The sequence below is a fragment of the Sebastes umbrosus genome, chromosome 10 (assembly GCF_015220745.1).
Source record: "Sebastes umbrosus isolate fSebUmb1 chromosome 10, fSebUmb1.pri, whole genome shotgun sequence".
In the NCBI taxonomy this organism is placed as follows: domain Eukaryota; kingdom Metazoa; phylum Chordata; class Actinopteri; order Perciformes; family Sebastidae; genus Sebastes; species Sebastes umbrosus.
The window spans coordinates 30,616,748-30,629,533 of NC_051278.1; the positions used below are offsets into that span (position 1 = coordinate 30,616,748).

Below are 12,786 nucleotides of genomic sequence, written 5' to 3' on the forward strand. Positions count from 1 at the left end.
GTGGAGGAGGAGAGAGATTTCATAGTATTTTGATGAGTGGTGAGGGTGACACTGAAATGCCATCTGCCACCCATGACTTTCTAGATGTGTAGCAGTCTGCCAACTCTTTGACTATTCCTGAACCATATTTGGTGATGAATAATCTCTTCCTTATCTACTGACACATCAACAGAAAATACCCACTGGTGATGTGCTGCTGCAAACCATGAATCCAGTCAGTTATTATCATTCAATGATCACTGACTGACAATGGTAGAGAGACAGTGTGATGACAAATAACTATTATTGACATTGTATATGTATATTTCAGATTTGAGCTGTTATAAGCCCACTAAATGTCACTTTACCTTCATATACGTTTGCTTACTGTTTTACAAAGTGTTTACACCTCTGTATAGGCTATTACTTCTCTTTAAGCATATACATTTACTACACTCCTGTTTACATTCAGTTTATTCATTTACTTTCTACCTCAAATTATACTATTTTATATATCTTATATTTTATTCCTATATTTTAACTTGCTCTATTTTTTTGTTTTCGATTTTCATATTTTTTACTTGCATGATTTTCTTTTCATACATATTTAATGATGTTGTTTAAGGGAGCCTGAGATCTAAGATTTTCATTGCCAACGACTGCTTCTCTGTAATTGTTGTGCATATGACAATGAATAACTTGAAACTAAATCCCACTGAATGCAGTGATAGGGCTGAGAGATATGTCTTAAATCATCTATCATGGTATATGTCGTTTTATATCATGATATAAAATTACTCAATATTGCCACAAAGCATTCCTGCACATTGATTTGCAACATTACCCACAATCTACTATAACCAGATATTAGGGCTGTCAATCAATTAAAATATTTAATTGCGATTAATCTCAAATCAATCACACATTTTTTTTTATCTGTTCAAAATGTACCTTAAAGGGAGATTTGTCAAGTATTTAATACTCTTATCAACATGGGAGTGTGCAAATATGCTGCTTTATCCATATGTATGTATATATTTATTATTGGAAATCAATTAACAAAACAAAACAATGTCAAATATTGTCCAGAAACCCTCACAGGTACTGCATTTAGCATAAAACAATATGCTCAAATCATAACATGGCAAACTGCAGCCCAACAGGCAACAACAGCTGTCAGTGTGTCAGTGTGCTGACTTGACTATGACTTGTCCAAAACTGCATGTGATTATCATAAAGTGAGCATGTCTTGTAAAGGGGAGACTCGTGGGTACCCATAGAACCCATTTACATTCACACATCTTGAGGTCAGAGATCAAGGGGCCCCTCTGAAAATGGCCATGCCAGTTTTTCCTCGACAAAATTTAACTTAAGTTTGGAGCGTTATTTAGCTTCCTTTGCAACAAGCTAGTATGACATGATTGGTACCAATGGATTCCTTAGGTTGTTTACTTTTATATCTTACCATATGATAAAATATCATCACTCTAGCTTTAAAACCGAGCCCGCTACCATCTCCGAAAGATCGATTGCGTTAATGCGCTAAAGAAATTAGTGGCGTTAAAACAAATTTGTATTAAGTCGTTATTATTGTGTCAACTTTGACAGCCCTACCAGAGATATTAAAGAGAAAGATACAGCAAATTAACTGATGGAAAACAACTTTATGTCGTCTCACATCTTGAAAGTCTCTTATTTTTTATGAGACATCACATTTGCTGGCTGCTCGACTCGAAAAAGAGAAAAGAAGACAGCTGGAATTAATTTGCTGTTCTGAGTTGGATTGCTCAGTAAAGAGGTAATTTCCTGGAGCAGCAGTCCATATTTCTGAAGCAAGATAGAGGTTCAAAAAGACCTAACACTATTTCAGTGTAGCAGATGGAATCAAATTGGCCTAAATAACTTGAAAGTGATGGGCTGCTTTATTCATATATCCCAAGAAGCACAATGGAAGTACGTTCCAAAGTTATTTTACGCAACAAGTGATGACTAGATGATTGACTCACTGAAAATTACAGTTAAACACTCTTGTTTGTGTGAATAAGGAAGAAATAGGAAGTAATGGTGTGTAAACAGTCACGGAGGGAGCTGTGTCATTACTCATGTCATTTTACTAGCATTAGTCACTCGTAATCACACAGTTTTTCATGCAAAGACAGCACATGTATCCAAGCTGAGGGTCAATGCTGACAGTGTTTAACAGTTTGAGGTATTTGGTCAAGGTCGAAACAACACAGGTGATAAGAAAGACACAGTGTACCTTAGGGAGCTTGTATTCATGTGACTGTGGGAAAACTGACATGAAAGCTTTAAAGTTTCCCCTCCCAAAAAGCAAGTTGAAATGTTGAATTATTTTCCTTTACAAATGACTTCAGGAAAAAAATGTGCAATCAATTGATGCCTTTATGCAACACAATATCCTGCTATAAATCCGTCTGAGAAGAAAACAAAGTAGGCACGTTACAATCCTCTCTTCTATTGCTTTCAGAGTGCAGCTTGTTTTCTTATACGTGTCTGTGAGAACTGACACCCATGTATAATTTCGTCATAACACGTGGGCCCGTCTGAACTGCCGCGCCGAGGCGTTGTTTACGGTTGTTTTTTGTGAGTCTGGTCCGGACACACTAAGCTTTGGTCTCCCACTGTTTGCTCATATAGTCGTGGTAGTCATCCACACCCTGTCTCTCCCCCCCTGTCTAAAAAAAGCCTGCTGTGGTTATGGACAGAAATCATGTGTGAAGGAGGGCTAGTCTGGCTGCTTCCTCGCTAACCCGAACCGACCGAGGAGGAGCTGGGCCACAGAAGACTGAGGGACTACTGTCTCTCTCTCTCTGCTGCTATAAAGACACAAAACTACACTTCATTACATCAATGGCCATTTAAATATCTTTATTTACTGTAGCTGAATATGTCTCTCTACAACTGCTCTCTCTCTCTCTGTACCTTCACATTCCTCCAACACATCCCAACTCGGGGCGTCACTTTACGGTCGCAGTAAACTCGTGCTTTATGTTGTGGATTCAGACAAAAGCACTTGCTTAGGTTTAGGCCAGTGGGTAACTTCTGGGTCTGAAAGGTGAATCCAATGCGGCTCAAACAACAAAGGAAATGCACCTAAAAGACTGGAATTCTCAGCAAATACAATACAAGTTTTAAAAAGGAGAAGAGGTTTGACTATGGTATTGGATTGTACTGTATCACCAACACAGTCTCAAGGCAGTTCGTGAAATAGTCACAAAATGTGATGTATTGATTTGTGTATATAGACACAAATTAAAAAAAAAAAATTGTGATGGTCAGCACGAAATCAATTTGTATATAATCCACATAATTGTGAACCGGGAAGTATAGAGAGCGTCGAGCGCAGCGTAAGGAGGAGGTCGGGGTGGATGGGTGGGTCAAAAATGCATTATTTTTAACAGCCAGCAGGGGGCGACTCCTCTGGTTGCGAAAAGAAGTCTGATTGTATAGAAGTCTATAAGAAAATGAGCCTACTTCTCACTTGATTTATTACCTCAGTAAACATTGTAAACATGAACTCGAGGCTTCGAAACGGCAGTCCACAAACCAATGGGTGACGTCACGGTCACTACATCCACTTCTTATAGGCTATAGTCTATGATTTAGGCAACAAAACCACTTAGTTAGGTTTAGTAAAAAAACATCTTGGTTGGGCTTGAAATCACTACGTTTGTAAAGTGAAAATGAAACTTAACGTTGTGAACAGTGGACACGAACAGCTGATTGTAAAGTGAAAGTGAAACTTTACACACAGGACACAAACAGTGGTCTCCTGGATGAAAGCCCTGTGTTTGTTGGACCCATCCAGCACCCTTTATGTGTTTTTTCGCACTCCCCGACCACTTTCTCTGAGTGTTGAAGTATTGACACAGATGGGTTTACATTGTAGTTACTTGAAAGCCCAGTAGGTCTCATACAAACACTAAAGCGTGCCTTGTGCGTCGGTATCACACGCCGAGGGCTGTTACAAAGCGGTGGTATTTGACACCCTAAGTGAGAACAGGCTGGTTCGTCGGACTTGTTTTCTGGCTTGTGTAGCCAAAGGGGGAAAAGTCAGTCAGCAGCTTCTCAGTGCAGCAGGCCACAGCCTTGACTGGGTTTTTCCATGGATAGGAGAGAGACAAAGAAAATAAGAGAAAAAAGAGGGAAGCAGTGAAACAGAGACAAGAAAAAAGGGAGCGGATGGTTTCTATGAGACACCTCCTTCATCAGAAAAACACTGAGCTGTTGTGGAAATTGTAAATAAAAACACTCTGGACCCATGAATTAATGCACAAAACACTGTGGGGGTTAAAGTATAGCAATTGTAATTACAGTGGAGGTACACAAACCTCAGATAACAATGAACCAAAATACTACTGATTCTTAGCCAAAAGCAAAAACACTTTCCAATCCTAAACTTCAAAGTGGACAAATGATCCCCATGTAGTCAGCTCATGTGACTGATCATCTATTCACATTCCTGAACAACATCATAAAATCAGTTTCCGGGTGCACCACACATTCCTGGACATCGTAAAATCCAGTCTCCAATGAGCTGAGTTGAACAGAATCAGTAATCATGGGTGAAATAATGATAAACTAACACCGCCGACGGGTCCGGTGCCATTCTGTCTTTCAGATGCTGTTGCGGGCTGAGTTGTCAAGCTGGAGTGAAGATACTGGTATCATATGAACAGCCTAAGGAGTCAATTGGTACCAACCAGCTTGTTGGGAAAAACGCTTAATAGCGCTACGAAGTTAGCCTCAATTTTGGTGAGGAAAAATTGGCATGTCAATTTTCAATCTTGACCTCTGACCTCAAGATATGTGAATGAAAATGAGTTCTATGGGTACCCACCCACAAGTCTCCCCTTTGCAAACATGCCCATTTTATTATCCCTAAACAGTCTTAGAATTACATACATTGGATGTCACTGTAAAGTTGAGACTATTGCGGATCCAGTGAGCCCAACTGTATTCATGTGTGATGATGTTAGTCCCCATAGTAGTTCATTGTAGTGAGACCATTTTTGAAACTTGAGCTCACTGTCCTGTGGTGACCTCTAGGATAATCACAGCCTCATGAAAGTTTACAGTCACAAACTAGAGACCTAGAGCATTCAGAGGGTGGATGGCTTACCTAGCTAGATTGACAATAAGGGGGTTTCTAAGCAGTTTACACAACAGAAGTGCTCGCCATCCAATCGCAGAAAAATGCAATTCTTGCAGAAATCTCCAAATGTCAAAGGTTTTTGATACCTTTTTCTATGGTGTTCCTCAAGGTCTTGGTGTCTTAATGTGGTATTTTGGAGGGATTACTGATCATTTTTATCAATTCTCGATAGTTAGAAAATGGTTAATTTTAGCACCAAATCTGTGTAACAAATGAGATCAACTCCAAAATTGCTGCAACAATTTACGAGACATAATAGAGCATGGGGATAGACATCACACAATTATATCATCATGTTCTACACTCTTATACACTTTGACAATTTATTTTAATTGATTAATTCATTTATTCATTTTGTATTTCTTATTAATGACTAGAACAACTTGACACACAGTGCTGAGCTGCATCTCAAATTAATCTTCAGAAGATGTACACCACTTCTATGTTCACTATTTATCTACTCCTGAACATCCCCTGTCCCCAAACCCCTACCCCTCTAAAAAAAGAAAGGGGAATGGTAAGGGGTTAATGTTTCATGCGCGCATACTTTCACAGAACCATCATGCAGAAATGAGGAATGAATGGGAATGTAAGAACCGCAATGAAAACAGTACTGTAACTGTAGCTCGACAGGTGCATGTTGTGGTTGAGGCCTTTGCCACCAACTGATTTCTACGAGGCACCTGTTTGACAATATATCTGCCAGTAGAGACGTTTTTAGCCTGCACAAGCAGAACAACAAGCCAAATCAACCTGCTAAGAGTCCCGTTCCCACAGTAGCTTGTAACACAAGAAGAATCTGGAGGTACAGTCAATGGCCTAATTTTTGTTGCATAGTTGTATGCATTTCCATTGTGAACTGAAAATCTTATGTCATGAACTTCCTACTGACCCCAGACAGTTCCCTCTCATGTCATTTTTAGAACACAGGTTTATGAGTAAATAAACATCATACATGTCTAATTCAAGGACATCCTGTGAAGTCTGTGGCATTAGAGGCGAGCTCGGGGAGAGGAGGAGGGCATGACATGAATGGGCTGGAAGTGGCTTTCTGACCACATACTGAGATTTAAGAGGACAGCGGAATTCCAATGGATGGCCTCTTCAACCCCGAAAGGGCTCAGGAGACACAGAGGGAGTGAAGTAAATCCCATTTGGGATTAAGAATTTCGGGGCCTGGCTCCGTTTTGGAAGATTAAGGTTTCGGGCTGAAGCGACGAAGACAGGCAAACAAAGGAAAAAAAGTCCTCGGGGAGGTCTTTGAGAGTGAAATCCCTCCTCATCGTTACCTTCAAATTCCCAACAGAGTGCGAGTGGTCTGCAAGGGTCACGCTAGAATGAAATCCCTGTCACGATGGATGAGCCACAAATCTGCTACTGCACAGACAACAAGTTCCTCTTAATCCAGTGGTGCATTTAGGGACAAGAGCTAAATGTAAGACAGTCCATTATAGCAGTGGTTCCCAACCACTTTTCTATTTTTTGTATCTGAGGAAAAAACTGAGCCCCCCTCCCTCCATAATTTCTGATGTCATCACCCTTAAAAGAAATTACAAATCCTCAAACAAAATCCTTAACGTGAATAAGGTGATACCGTGTGTTAAATGAGTCAACTTTCTTTAATGAATATAACTCGTCAGTTTTGTCAACATAAATAAAGTGATGACGTTGTGACGGATTCGCCTAGCGATTGCAGATAGATCATTTTATTTTTTTAACTATAATAGTGTTAGAGCCGAAATAGATTTTGTGTTATTGTGATTAAATACCTGTAATGTTATATTTGTTAGATAGCTGCTACACCACCTTGTTTATACAGGTGTGGGCCTCCCATTGTGTGCAGCAAGCGGAAGAGCAAATGTTGTTTTTGAAAGGCTAAACGCCAACAAATACGGATTGTGCCAGAATATTTCGTTAGTTAATAAATTATGTGTATTTTTTAAATGATTACATCTATCTTTTTTCAATAAATTTTGACTTTTGGACTTTACAACGCTCTGGAGTTATTGGAAATGTTTGGATCACAAAAGTCACAAATAAACCTTCGCAGCGACCACTGGAATCTAGTTCTACAAATCGTATAATACTAATAATATTAGTGTAGCCTGATCTTTATCTGAAACTGTGCAAAATGCCGGGTTCAAACAGAATGTGGCCTACCAAGTAGCAAAAAAATAAATAGTTTTATATACAGATTTTTGTATAAATGATCCAGTAAGTGTGTTATTATGATTTTAGTTATACATGTGCAAATCTAATTTTGACAACCTCAGAGCAGACAAATTCTTGTGCACCCCCTGTGATCTTTGGCGTCCCTCTAAGGGGGGCCTGGACCCCAGGTTGGGAACCACTGCATTATAGGATTCATCTCTTAAATTGAAGTCTAGCAACTTCAAAATTAGCATTAGTTCCGAAATTCTGCACTTGTGGTTGATTGTTGCTGAAATCTTTCTATGCAACCATGGAAATCACCCCAAATCCTTGAAAACATCAGCTTTGTATTCATCAAATTCACTCTGTTCACCTCTTCAATCTTTACAATCCTCTTTTATCAATAAGTTCGGTATGTGCTGAAGGCTGACATTTTGGGCGCAAACTTATCTAAAAAATGAAGCCACATTACCAAATATGTTTTAGATTTAGTGGCCTATAATTTGTAGCTGACATGTTTATTGCTCCACTGGTTTCAGATGCATCCCTCACTATTTTATAGGTTCTTGCTGGTGAATAAAGCTCAATAACATCTGTTGTGTTTCCCCATCTATCAATAACGTCATTATTCATTTCAGCCATGACAAACAAGCCTGATCATTCATATGATGTAAATGTGAGAAACTGAAACGGGCCTTGAAGCAAAGTTCACATCTCAACATTTTGGCCAACAGTGAGTTCTTAATCTTCCCCCAATAAATGCTCATACAATTTATGAATAATACAAAGTTCAGATTCTGTTGTGCAATTGAGGAGGAGGATTGTGTGAGCGTGCATTCCTTTCATTTCTACATTCCTGTGCAGTAACGATGTTGTGCTGATGAAAAGGGTTGAATCCTGCTCTATAGAGAGTTGGTGTTAAAGGTTAAGACAACGTAGTGTAACGAACATAACAAGGCTGCTGAATGAGAGAGACATCCGCCGTTACGTTACACAGAAACACACCGTGTTAATAATACCTCACGGTACCGCCAGCTGTACGCGCATCTGTTTTTAAAGCTGGTTTTACACAAGTTCTATTTGTAACGTTAACTTTTTAAACTTTTATCTTTCAAAATAAATCTGCTAAAAGATCCATCTGTCGCCTGTTCTCTCTGTTATAACGTAACAAACCCAGTCCTAGTTCATTACATTATTGAGCAATTAGCAAACTAATGAAATATAAACTCATTTTATTATGTTTGGACAAACTCTTACATTATCCAACAGTTGCCACACTTCCAGCTGAACAACTTAGTAGGTCTACTATATGAAGTAAATCTTTGCTGGGATGGTGGAGTGAGTGAAATATGCATTTCAGTCTTCAGAAGTGTCTAATCCGTTTGTAAATGTAGCCTATATTATCATATTAGATAACATAATGTAGTTTAATATATGATAAATGGGTACTGTAGATAGGCAGAGGAAAAAAGGTTCATGTTGATGAATAGATGTTGTAAATCTGTATGTTGTCTGTATGTTTTTTCATACATTACAGCTCCATACATACATATATTATGTATATATTTTATAAAGTTAAAAATGCTGTGTGTACTATATTTACACTTTATCCCAAAAACATGCATCATTCTGTGACATTCTGTTTTTGCTCAAATTGATGATGTCATTATCATCCTCTCTCTATAATCCTCTAGAGGTGTTTTATGAGCTAAAAACACACTGTGAAAGGGTTTAAGTTGTAAGACGAAAACACGGACAACTCCCAGACCGGACTACACCGTGGTAGCGACCTGTCAATCACAAGGTAGCCACGCCCTAAAGCATCCCCTGCTTTATGGTCTATTTGACTCTAAATGGGACCATAATTTACTAAATGAACATCATGCTGTATTGAAGAAGACTTGAAACTAGTGATTGAGACCATAAACTCATGTTTACAATGTTTACTGAGTTAATAAATCAAGTGAGAAGTAGGCTCATTTTCCCATAGATTTCTATACAATCAGACTTTTTTGTGCAACCAAAGGAGTCGTCCCCTGCTGGCTGTTAGAAAGAATGAAAGTTTAAGGCACTTCCACATTGGCTTCACTTTTCAGACTTGGAGGTAGTCCGCTGGTTAAGCTGCTGCAAAAATACATTTTTGACAAAAAAAATCTTCAGAAAAAAGTCAAGCAAGATCATCATGGGTCAGTGTGATACAGAACAATCCGATACCATTGACATGCACAGACCTCTTTCTTCTCCTTTTTAAAGCTTGTATTGTTCATGTATTTGCTGAGAATGTCTTTTAAGTGCATTTTCTTTGTCCTTTTCCACCAAGGAAAAGTGGTAGCTAAACTTGTGAATAAATTGGTAATATTTCCATTACATTTATAGAGAGACAAAGTCCAGCCCCTTCTGTTGGACACCATGGGACCTCATATCAGAAAAAATGTTAACAGTAGTCAACGGAGAGAGAGAGATTTTTGTTGAATTGCATCATGAATCACACATATGGCGTTTGTCAATTTAAAAGCAAATTTTGCAAGTCAAGAAAGTTGCAGTATCAGACTGTGAAAATACGTAATTAGAAAGACGACACACCCAAAAGTTACGTAGTGACGTCTCTCTCACTGAAGCTACGATGCCTGTGTGTTTCCTACTGGGATGAACTCACACCAGCAACGGGTCTGATCCTTCTTTCTCTTCCCGGCTGATAAAAAGACCAGGAGTCGCTGGATAAAACACATCAGGTCAGATAACGTTACGTTTGTGCGTGGTCATAGCTAAGTTAGCTAGCTAGCTAGTGTTGGTGACGTATATTGTGCGAGACGAGAGATGTAGTTCACTGAGCGGTTTCACACAAAACTAAATGATTCTACGACAAACTGAGACTTTCTAGACTTGCAACATTATGTTTTAAAGGTCCCATATTGTGAAAAGTGAGATTTTCATGTCTTTTATATTATAAAGCAGGTTTAAGTGATTATATAAATACTGTTAAACTTTCAAAACGCTCAAGATACGGAGAAATACACATAGCCCGTATTCAGAAATTGTGTGTTTGAAACAAGCCGTCAGGATTTCTGTCCATTTGTGATGTCACAAATATACAATATTTAGACCATGACATGGTTTTAAACGTAAACATTCTAAATGTGTCCCAGTTTATTTCCTGTTGCAGTGTATGTAAATAACATCAGCTGACATTATGATAAAAATAAAGTTTTTTTTTTAACATTACAGCATGTAAACATGTTCTAATAGAAACAGAAAATACAAGTATGAACCTGAAAATGAGCATAATATGAGACCTTTAAATTGACAAACATCATATGTGTGATTCATGGCACAATTCAAACGGGATCAAAAAGATATTTGTCTCTCGCCGTTGACTAACGTTCGCCTTTCTATTTCTTAAGTGGTTAAATATGAAATAGCACAATGTGTTACATGTTCCTGGTTGTTACACTGTTGTTTATCACGGTACAGTCTGTACCAGCACTGGTGTTCTGGGGTTTCATGCGTGTCTGCTCATTCCATTGCTTGAGCGTGCACTGGTCAAATTCACCATACAGCTAAAGTGTACGTGCGTGCATATGTGTGACCGAGTGCACATGCAATCAGATATGTTTGTTTTTTTGTGTACATGTATGTTCCCCACATACATAATATCATCTGTTAAATCAATTGAGGAAATGTGAATTCCCCCGCTGACAGTCTCAGCTGTTAAAAATTCTTCTGGTCCATGTGTACGTTTTGCAGTCAGCTTTAGATGATCCATCCTTTTATCTTATCAGAGGATGTCAGCCATCCTGTTGGCCTCTCCTGAGATGGAAACTAATCAAACAGAGGTAACTGAGGGCAAGGTCTTCTTGTTTCTTCATGTTTTCTATGGTGTGGTTATGTCCATTAAACATCCTGTTTGCCCATTTAAAATCCATTACTCAATTGTTCTCTCTCTATAGTTGCGTGAGACGGCACCAGCTGTATTTTCCAGTCTTATTGATACCCGGCCATTAAACCTGGACTGATTGCAACCCACTCCTCTTGTTTGCTTGACTTGAGGCCATCTGTTGAAGTCATCAGATCCCCCAAAGGAATACTCAAGGTTATTATAGTTGAAGAAAACTTGATAAATACCATGATGTGTTTAGAATTCTTCCAGATGTTAGGGGTCAATTAGCCCATAGGACAGGGGTCGGCAACCTTTACTATCAAAAGAGACATTTTAAGCAAAAAAAAAAACAAAAAAACAAACCTGTCTGGAGCCGCAAAACATTTGCAGTGAGGTAGGGGCCACGTTGAGGGGAAAAAAAATCTGAGATTTCAAGAATAAAATCACAACTTTACGAGAAAAAAAGTCGTAATATAACGAGAATAAAGTCAGAACTTTACGAGAAAAAAAGAAAATAACACGTAAAATTACTACTACAATACACATATATACTAATATTATGACTTTATTCTCATAATACTATGACTTTTCTCTTAAACTTCTGACTTTATTCTCAAAATCTCAGATTTATTTGTTTTTCCTCAATGTGTCCCTAATACTCCGTCGTACCATAATCCTACAACAATGATAAATAAAAATGAAAATGTAAACAAAAAAACAGTTATTCATTTCCGCTTATTTATTAAAAATCCACAGGGAGCCACTGGAGAGGATCTAAAGAGCCACATGTGGCTCCGCAGCCTCAGGTTGCTGGCCCGTGCCATAGGAGGTAGCCTCGTTGAATAACGGATGACTATCAGCACTTTCTATATGGACTGTACTTACTGTTGAGTGGAGTGAGTGGTGTTGTGTGGATTATCCAGAAGGAGGGGGACACTATTTATGGACAAATCTGTTGAATTTGTTGTGTAATGTTTCAATGATGTGAGCACCACAAATGAAATAGATGTAAGACAGAAATATACATTTTGATGTAGGCATGGTTTTGGTGAACCAACCAGTTAAAGAGTAACTTTCCTCTGGACACGTCATCTGGTAACAACGTCCAACAGTGATGTCACGCAGTCTGGGGGTACACTTCGGCCCGATTCCAATCCGGCCCCTACACCCTCTCCCTACCTACTTCCACTCCGTTCACGTGGAGTGTTCGCCATATTGTGACATCCCAAATTAGCAGGGAGTGAAAGCAGGTTATGAAACCCTCCCAACAGCGAGTCTGCATCGATGCCGACTTAACCACCTGCCCTTACTGACGACGTGCAACGCCGTTTTGTGTTCGTCATGAAATACGCTCCGTACAAGTTCCATCGTACTAACAATAAACTAAACTGCTCAAACTAAGATAGACATTTAATGTTGTCATACAGACGTTAATAACTTAAAGGTTACGTTGTATTTAGGATCAAATATACCCTTGTCTAGTCAGACATATATATTAATTAATACATATATATATATATTAGGGCAGTCAAAGTTAACGTATTATTATAATAACGCATTAACGCAAATTCATTTTAACGCCACTAATTTCTTTAACGCATTA

The 12,786-nt window shown here is 38.6% G+C and overlaps 1 protein-coding gene across 1 annotated transcript in view; it reads right to left on the reverse strand.

Annotated features, from left to right (window-relative positions):
- Positions 1 to 12,786, reverse strand: part of LOC119495796 (equilibrative nucleoside transporter 1-like) — a 54,828-nt gene that overhangs the window by 31,306 nt on the left and 10,736 nt on the right. The gene's annotated exons all lie outside the window — the stretch shown is intronic.